Source organism: Phascolarctos cinereus, unplaced genomic scaffold (assembly GCF_003287225.1).
Source record: "Phascolarctos cinereus isolate Bilbo 61053 unplaced genomic scaffold, phaCin_HiC Scaffold_5;HRSCAF=322, whole genome shotgun sequence".
NCBI classification, from domain to species: Eukaryota; Metazoa; Chordata; class Mammalia; order Diprotodontia; family Phascolarctidae; genus Phascolarctos; species Phascolarctos cinereus.
Window position 1 is genome coordinate 470,556,168 of NW_027555958.1, and position 7,384 is coordinate 470,563,551.

General features: G+C 41.0%; 1 long non-coding RNA gene across 1 annotated transcript; it reads right to left on the reverse strand.

Moving 5' to 3' along the window:
* Positions 1–2,612: 2,612 nt before the first annotated feature.
* On the reverse strand, positions 2,613–6,810 carry LOC110212913 (uncharacterized). Its single transcript, XR_002325802.2, has 2 exons — positions 6,694–6,810; positions 2,613–2,797 (listed from the first exon to the last, which is right to left on the reverse strand). It is a non-coding gene; the product is annotated as an uncharacterized LOC110212913 (long non-coding RNA).
* Positions 6,811–7,384: the final 574 nt, after the last annotated feature.

Below are 7,384 nucleotides of genomic sequence, written 5' to 3' on the forward strand. Positions count from 1 at the left end.
ACATCCTAACTTGGCCTATCATTCACCAAACCCTGAAAGCAATAAGAAAGCTTTATAGTTTGGGGTGCTTTCCAGTTCTCAAAGTACTGGCCCACACATGACTTCAGTTGACTTGAGCCCCAGACCAAGCCTAGGAGATTGCCGTGGCCAGCCTGTTTTTTCCCTAGCTTACTTAGAAGTGTGAGAAAGTAAGGAAACCTCCCAAAATGTAGACTGGGCCCACTGTGGCAGACTTGCGGGAGGGTATGGGCCTGCAGGAAGGGATGGTTTGCATCTGTGTCATTGGAGGGCAAACACCGACCATGGCACTATCACAGGTCTACCAGAGTATGTAGAGCTGATGAAGTTATTGGGATGAAGACCCACAACTTGGGGAAGGGTTAAAGCACTAGAGGACTTGAGTCAGGATTCTAAAAGATCTTGACAGAATAAACCTTACCATAAAAATGAATGTAAAGTTTTATACTTGAGATTAAAAAAAAATCTATTTGCCAGATCAAAGACCATATTGGCAGATAACATTTTATCTGAGAAAGATCAGGGCTAGGGGGGTTTCAGGCAGAAGGCCAATGCAATCTTGGGCTGCAAGAAAAGATTTGGTATAACTTGGGGGCAGAGGAGACTGAAGATCCCACTGTTCTCTGCCCTGCTAGGACCAACCATGAAATATTGTGGCTGATTTGAAGAGCCTTTTTTTTTTTTTTTGGAAAACAGAATGAAAAGCTGGAGAATGTTGAGAGGAGAGCAATTAAGACTGAGGAAGGATGGAGTCCATGCAACATGAGATGCCATAGAAGGAACAGGAGCAATATCTAACACTTACTAGATCGCATTTATAGAGTGATTTAAAGTGGGCAAAATGCTTTTACAAAGATTTTCTTTCGTCCTCATGATTCTGGGACATAGAGGCTATTATTATCCCCCTTTTACATTTTGCTCATCTGTAAAGTGAGGCTAACAGCCATTTACCTAGCAAGATTGTTTTAAGAATTAAATGAGATAATATTTGTAAAGTGCATAGCATGGCACCTGGCCCATAGTAGACACCATATGAATGCCTATTCTCCTTTTACTGATGAGAAAACTGAAGCAGATATAGGTTCATTGACTGGTGGAAAGTCACATAGCTAGTAAGGTGGTGAGGCCAGATTTGAACTTAGGTCTTCATGATTCCAAGTCTAACACTCTATCCACTGTAAAACCAGGCTGCCTGGAGAAATGTTTATTGACTGAATGACTGGCTGATGGTTGTTGTCCTTTGTACGCAAAGAGGACCAAAATGACACCATGGTGTCAGGGTCAATGTACATTGTGTCTGACTGTGACTGATCAGACCAGTATGAGCTCAGAAGACTCTACCACGGGTCAGGTACAAATAAGCCATATATCCATTTGAGAGGGAGCTGCCTCTGAATTTGCACATCTCGCATTTCTTTTGTGCTACTGCAATTCTGCTTTGCTCAGAGCACAGTACCTTCTTTAATGTGGGCATGCCATGCTGGTGGGCTCTCTGCCAGCATCTCCCATGTCTTATAATCAATTCCAAAGTTCTTCAGAGAGACCTTGATAATGTCCTCATACCACTTCTGATCTTGGTGGGAGCTCCTGCCTTAGGTCAGTTCTTCATAAAATAGTTTTTTAGGCAAACACACATTTGGCATTTGAACAACATGGACAGCCCATCAGAGTTGTGCTCTCTGTAGTGGAGCTTAAAGGTTTGGAAGTTCAAAAAGGTCCTCAGTACCTAGTACCAAGCTGGCAAAGAGAAGATTCAGAGTTCCTGAGATGGCTCTCTTCAACCATGTGAAAAGCTGCCACTTTTGGCAAGGCGTGTAGTCTTTCTGGGACTCAGTTTCCTGACCTACAAAATGAGGTGGGTTGATGATTTCATACCTAGAATGAGGCTTTCTCCAGTCTTGTGACCCTGCACTCTTACGTTATGTTAACAATGATAATAGCAATAGCCCAAAGAATAATAAATATGAAAGAATAAAGCAGGACAGCTACTTTTCCCAGGACTATCGAAAAAGAGGTAAATAAGATACCAAAAATGACAATTGATATTTAAGCATTGTTTTAAAATTTGTGAAGAAAAACTTGTGTATCACAGCCTATTGCAATAATTAGTTTGTTTTGGCTGACTTCAGAAAAACCTGGAAAGATTTGTATGGTCTGATGCTGAGTGAAGTGAGCAGAACCAAGAAAACATTGCACACAATAACAGTCATGTTGTGCGATGACTAATATTGATAAACTTAACCATTCCCAGCAATACAAGGATCTAAGACATCTCCAAAGGCCTCGTGATGGAAAACACTATCCATGTCCAAAGAAAGAACTATGGAATTTGAATGCAGATGGAAGCAGACGAATTTGCTGTTTTTTTCTCTTCTGATGTGTTTTGTTTCCTCTTTCTGGTGGTTCCTCCTATTGGTTCTAATTCTTACTTCATCACTAATGTGAAAATATGTTTAATAGAAATGTATGTGCATAGCCTATATCAGATCATGTGCCACCTTGGGGAGGGTGGTGGGGAGGAAGGAGGAGAAAAATTTTAAACTCAAAAGCATATGAAAGTGATTGTTGATAAATCAAAATAAATTAAAATTAAAAAAGTTAAAATTTTGTAATTAGCTTGTTTTAAGCCTCAGGATGATGGTCCCACAGGTGGGCATGACTGTCTCCTCTCTTGCCATAGAAACGTGAAGGGTGATGAGCAGCCAGTCGCACAGGTACAATTGCTCCAAGCCCCCACTTAGAAAAGCGCCGACACTTCTGCAGAGCTTTGGCCATCTCTCTGCGGTCAAGGGAAGAGATCAGTTACCACAGATACTGACTGGGCGAAGAAACAGCAGTGTATGCTAGAGGTCTAGAACTGGAAAAGGCCACCTAACCCAACTCCCTCATTTTAGAGATGAGAAAAGTTAAACCTGTGGACATAAAGTCTTGCCCAAATCTTACGAGTCATGTTTGCTAATAAAAGGCCCCAGGATAGAATTCTGGAGAAAGAGCAGAGCTTTTCTTGGAACATCTCTCTAGTCTTCAGTGAGGGAGCCCCCATGGTGGCAGCCTGATCTGGAGCTCTATGATTCCTATTGAATCAAGGTCACTCCTTTGCATCTCCCTTCTCTGCTAGGGCTTGGTCCTGTGCTCTCTTCCCCATTTTTTGGGTGGTCTCTGGCCTGCCAGATGTTTCCAGTTAAGCCCTTTATGTCCTCAGCCCTTTCTCTCCTCTCCAAGATACTCCAAATCACTCTCTGGTCTTGGCTTTTACACAAGTGCTTCAGAGTGACCAAGACCCTCACCTGAGAGCAGGCTTTTTTTCATCCCTAGTTCTGTCTGACTGACTTTGTCCAGAAGAATCCCATGCTTAACAGAGAATTGCTTTCAATTGGAGTGGGAGGGGAAGAGCAATCAGCAATTAATCCCCCCCTTCTTTATGACTAATTTGGGGCTCATGACAGCCCAGTGAAGTAGGTGCCACAAGTATGATTTTCCTATTTTGTTGCTGAGGAAACCAAAACTCAAAGATCATTGACTGGGCCACATAGCACCAAGTTGTCAGAGACAGAGTACAGCCCCAGGTCTCTTTTTTCCCTCCAAATAGATGTATTATTGTCAAATAAAAATCCAAGCACAGCACATCATTCCCAATATGTAAAGTGTAAACTGGGGTAAAGCAATGAAATCAGGCTTTGAAGCATGCCCAGATTGTCTAACATGGAGGCACCTTCTTCTGGGAAGAGACATGTGATTGGGATGGACTCTAAGGCCAGAATGTGTGATGTCTTTGAAACTGCCAGTCTCCTCTCTTCCCTACTGGGAACCCAGAGAGGGTGGAAATCAACTCTCAGCCTAGGCACCCTGAACCATACTGTTGGGAAAGGAGAGTCTTCCTGCCCCTGCTTTTACCCCTGAGAACTCTCCTCTGTTTCATTTCTCCTTCTCAATTGCAGATGCAGGTGATAATCTTTCCCAATCAGAGTCAACCCACAATCACCTCAGAGCCAGGATTCCAGAAGATCTGTCAGCCAGCCAAGCTGTCAGAGAAGCACCCAGAAGCCAGGATGTCTGGCACTCCAACTCAAGAGGGCCGTTGGCCTTGGAACTGGCCCCAAGCTATATAAATCTGAACTAAACTTTGACCCTACTTCTCTTTCCTCCCCATAAAGTGTGATGGTACGAAGATGGGGTGGGTTATGGACCACACTGGGGACTATGTTGGTAGAATTATTACTATACTTTGAATAAAATAGTCCTTTGTGAAAGCTAACCTTTTAGGGACTAAGTGGAACTGGAATGCAGGGGATGCCCTTATAAATGTGGCAGCTGGAGCTAGTGGCAGTGCCTAGATACCCCAGCTCCTTGTAAAAGCACCAGAGACCCCGGAGGGGTGAGGAGGTGAAAGGGAAGGAACGGAAGTGAGTGACACCTGGCCTTTAAGCAGTGGGGGGCAGGGTAGCAAATGTTACCTAAATAAGGCCTTTTCTTGAGTTTGCCTGTCCTAGTAATCAGCTCCCAGAATTTTGAGTAAAACATTTCCTTAGAAGGTTAATAAAGAGCTTAAAGTATCATATAGAAGTATATGTATAAAATTACATTTCACAAACTCTCAAAGCATTCTTAGTAGAATCTACCTCTCCTACCTAAATCTTTTTGTGGGTTTAGTTTTTTTTTTCTTTTTTAATGAAGAAGTCAAGTGTTTATATATTATACATTATTATTTGTATATGTGTGTACACATATACATATATACATATACACACACATATATAAAGTATACACACATATAGGTTATGGATTATGTGGATTATATATTAAAATTATATATATATATATGTAATAGAAGGGTGGATATTTTAAAGTAAATTTGATATAAGAATTTTCAAGCTTGAAAGAAAGTTCAACTAGAGCTTAATTAGTAATAATTGTGATTTATACAGGACTTCACAGTTTATAATTCATTCTGCAAAGGACCCTATGACCTTTACATCTGATTTATAGCTTAAAACTTCCATAGGTATTATTTCTCCCATTGGAATGTATTTCCTTGAGAACAGGAACTGTCCTATTTTTCTATTTGTATCCCCAGCCCTTAATGCAGTGTTTTGCATATAGTAAGTGCTTAATAAATGCTTTATTCATTCATCCATTATCTTCTCTGAGTATCAAAACCAAACCTTATGGGTATTGTACTTGTTCCCATTTTTCATAAGTAGAAACTGAGGCTTGGAGAGGCCAGCTGACTTAGGATAATAAAAACATGTGGCTAGAAATGAAAGAGATCTTAATGGCCGTAACCTTCTAGCAAAACCCTTGACTTTACAGATGAGGAAATTGAAACTTGTGGAAATTAAGTGACTTGACCAGGTCTTACAAGTAGTTAAGTTACAGAACTGGAATTCAAGAACAGACCCCCCGGCTCCATATCCATAGTAATACAATTAGTCAGTGTTTGAAACAGGATGTGAACCCAGCTCTTTCCTGACTACAGGTCCAGTGCTTTTTGCACAACAGTAGGCTGCTGCTTTGAAGCATCCTTCCACAGAAACATATAGGTTTCCAAAAATGTTCTTCTCCAAAAGAGTCACTCCATCTGCAACTCAAGCTCCTTAAAGTCCAGGACTGTGCTTTATTTATTTATTTTTTCATTCTTGTCACTGCCTGAGCCACAAAAGAGACTTACTCAGCATTTCCAAGGATCTGCCATTTGTAAGAGCATAGGATCATAGATTCAGAAGCCTAGACCTCTCATTTTACAGATGAAGAGATGGGCCGAGGAGGTTAAGGGACTTACTTGTCCAGGGTCACACAGCTAGTAAATATCTGAGGCAGCATTTGGACTTAAATTTTCTTGATTTCAAATTGGGTACTCTCTCAACTATTCCATTATGCCCCTTCTCACTCGGTGGTTCCCAAAGTGGGTGATGTCACTCCAGGGGGGGACTGGAATGATCCAGGGGAGAATAGTATTCTCAGGTGTAATTGTACACATAATCTGAGACTTCTTGCCAAATCTGTAAGATTTCCGGGAGGGGGCACTGAGTAATTTTTTTGGAGGGGGAGAGCAATGGGGTTAAGTGAGTTGCCAGGGTCGCACAGCTAATAAGTGGAGTTGTTTGTTTGTTTGTTTTTAATGTGTCTGAGGCCAGATTTGAACTGAGGTCCTCCTGAATCTAGGGCCAGTGCTGTATCTACTGTGCCACTTAGCTGCCCTTGCATATTTTTTTTAAAGGGAGCAGTAGACCAAATAAGTTTGGGAACTTCTGAATGATTCCATCATGCCTTAGTAGATATTCTATGGTAAACAATGAAATAAAATGAAAAATCCCCATCCCTTGGAGAATCTAGTGATGAGCTTTTTTGTCCTTACTTAAGTTGGTCTTCAGATAAAACTATTGTCAGTAAATGGACGAGGAATTAGTCAAGCCTTTCCAACTTGGAGTTTGGGTTCTACTTTGAATGTAAGCTCCGTGAGTGCAGGGATTTTTTTTTCTTTGATTCTCCATTGGCCTAGCACAGAGTTAGAAATCAGCAAATGTTTGTCTGTTGAGTGACTGATTGATACTGGCACAACTTTCATGAATCTGGGGTAATCTCCAAACCAACAGACATTTATTAAGCACCTATTATGTGCCAGGCATGCTAAATAAGAATTACAGAAACAAGCACAAAGCAAAAAGCGAGTCTTACCTTCAAGGCATTTACATCAGGGAGGCGTGTGGAATTCCACAGGTGAAAATATAAATGCATACATAATCATTTGAGTGGGAAAGCTACAGTCTTAACCAGTCAGTTAATCCAGGAAGGCTTCTGATTAAAGATGGAGTCTGAGCTGCCCAAGGAAGAAATCTGGTTCTTCTAAGAGGTAGAGGTGGGGAGGAAATAGATTCCCAGAATAGAAAGTACACCCAATGCAAAGGTTTACAAAGCACTTTGTGGTTAGATGTGATAGCCTCAGAGCTCAGGAAACAGTAAACAGGCCAGATTAGAAGGAAGTTAGAATATGTGAAAAGGAGTACTGTGCAAAAGGGCCAGAAAAATAGATTTGAGACCCACTGTGAAAGACTTCAAATGCCACATTGAGAAAGAACTTGCATTTTACCTGAAGGGAATAGAGAGCAACTGAAGTTTTTTTTTGAGCATGGGAATAACATGGTCTAATGTGCTTTTGACAGCTGGGAAGAGAATGATTTGCAGAGAAGAGAAAGTACAAGTGAAATCTTGCTTGAAGAATGGATGGAAGAATGAATTGATGAAGAAACAAATGAATAAATTAACTATTCGAATTCATTTTTAGATTTTCTCCGTGGAAATAATTCTCTGGTTTCACAGGAATATCACTAGGAAAAATGGGATTCACTTTTCAGACAAAGTGAATATA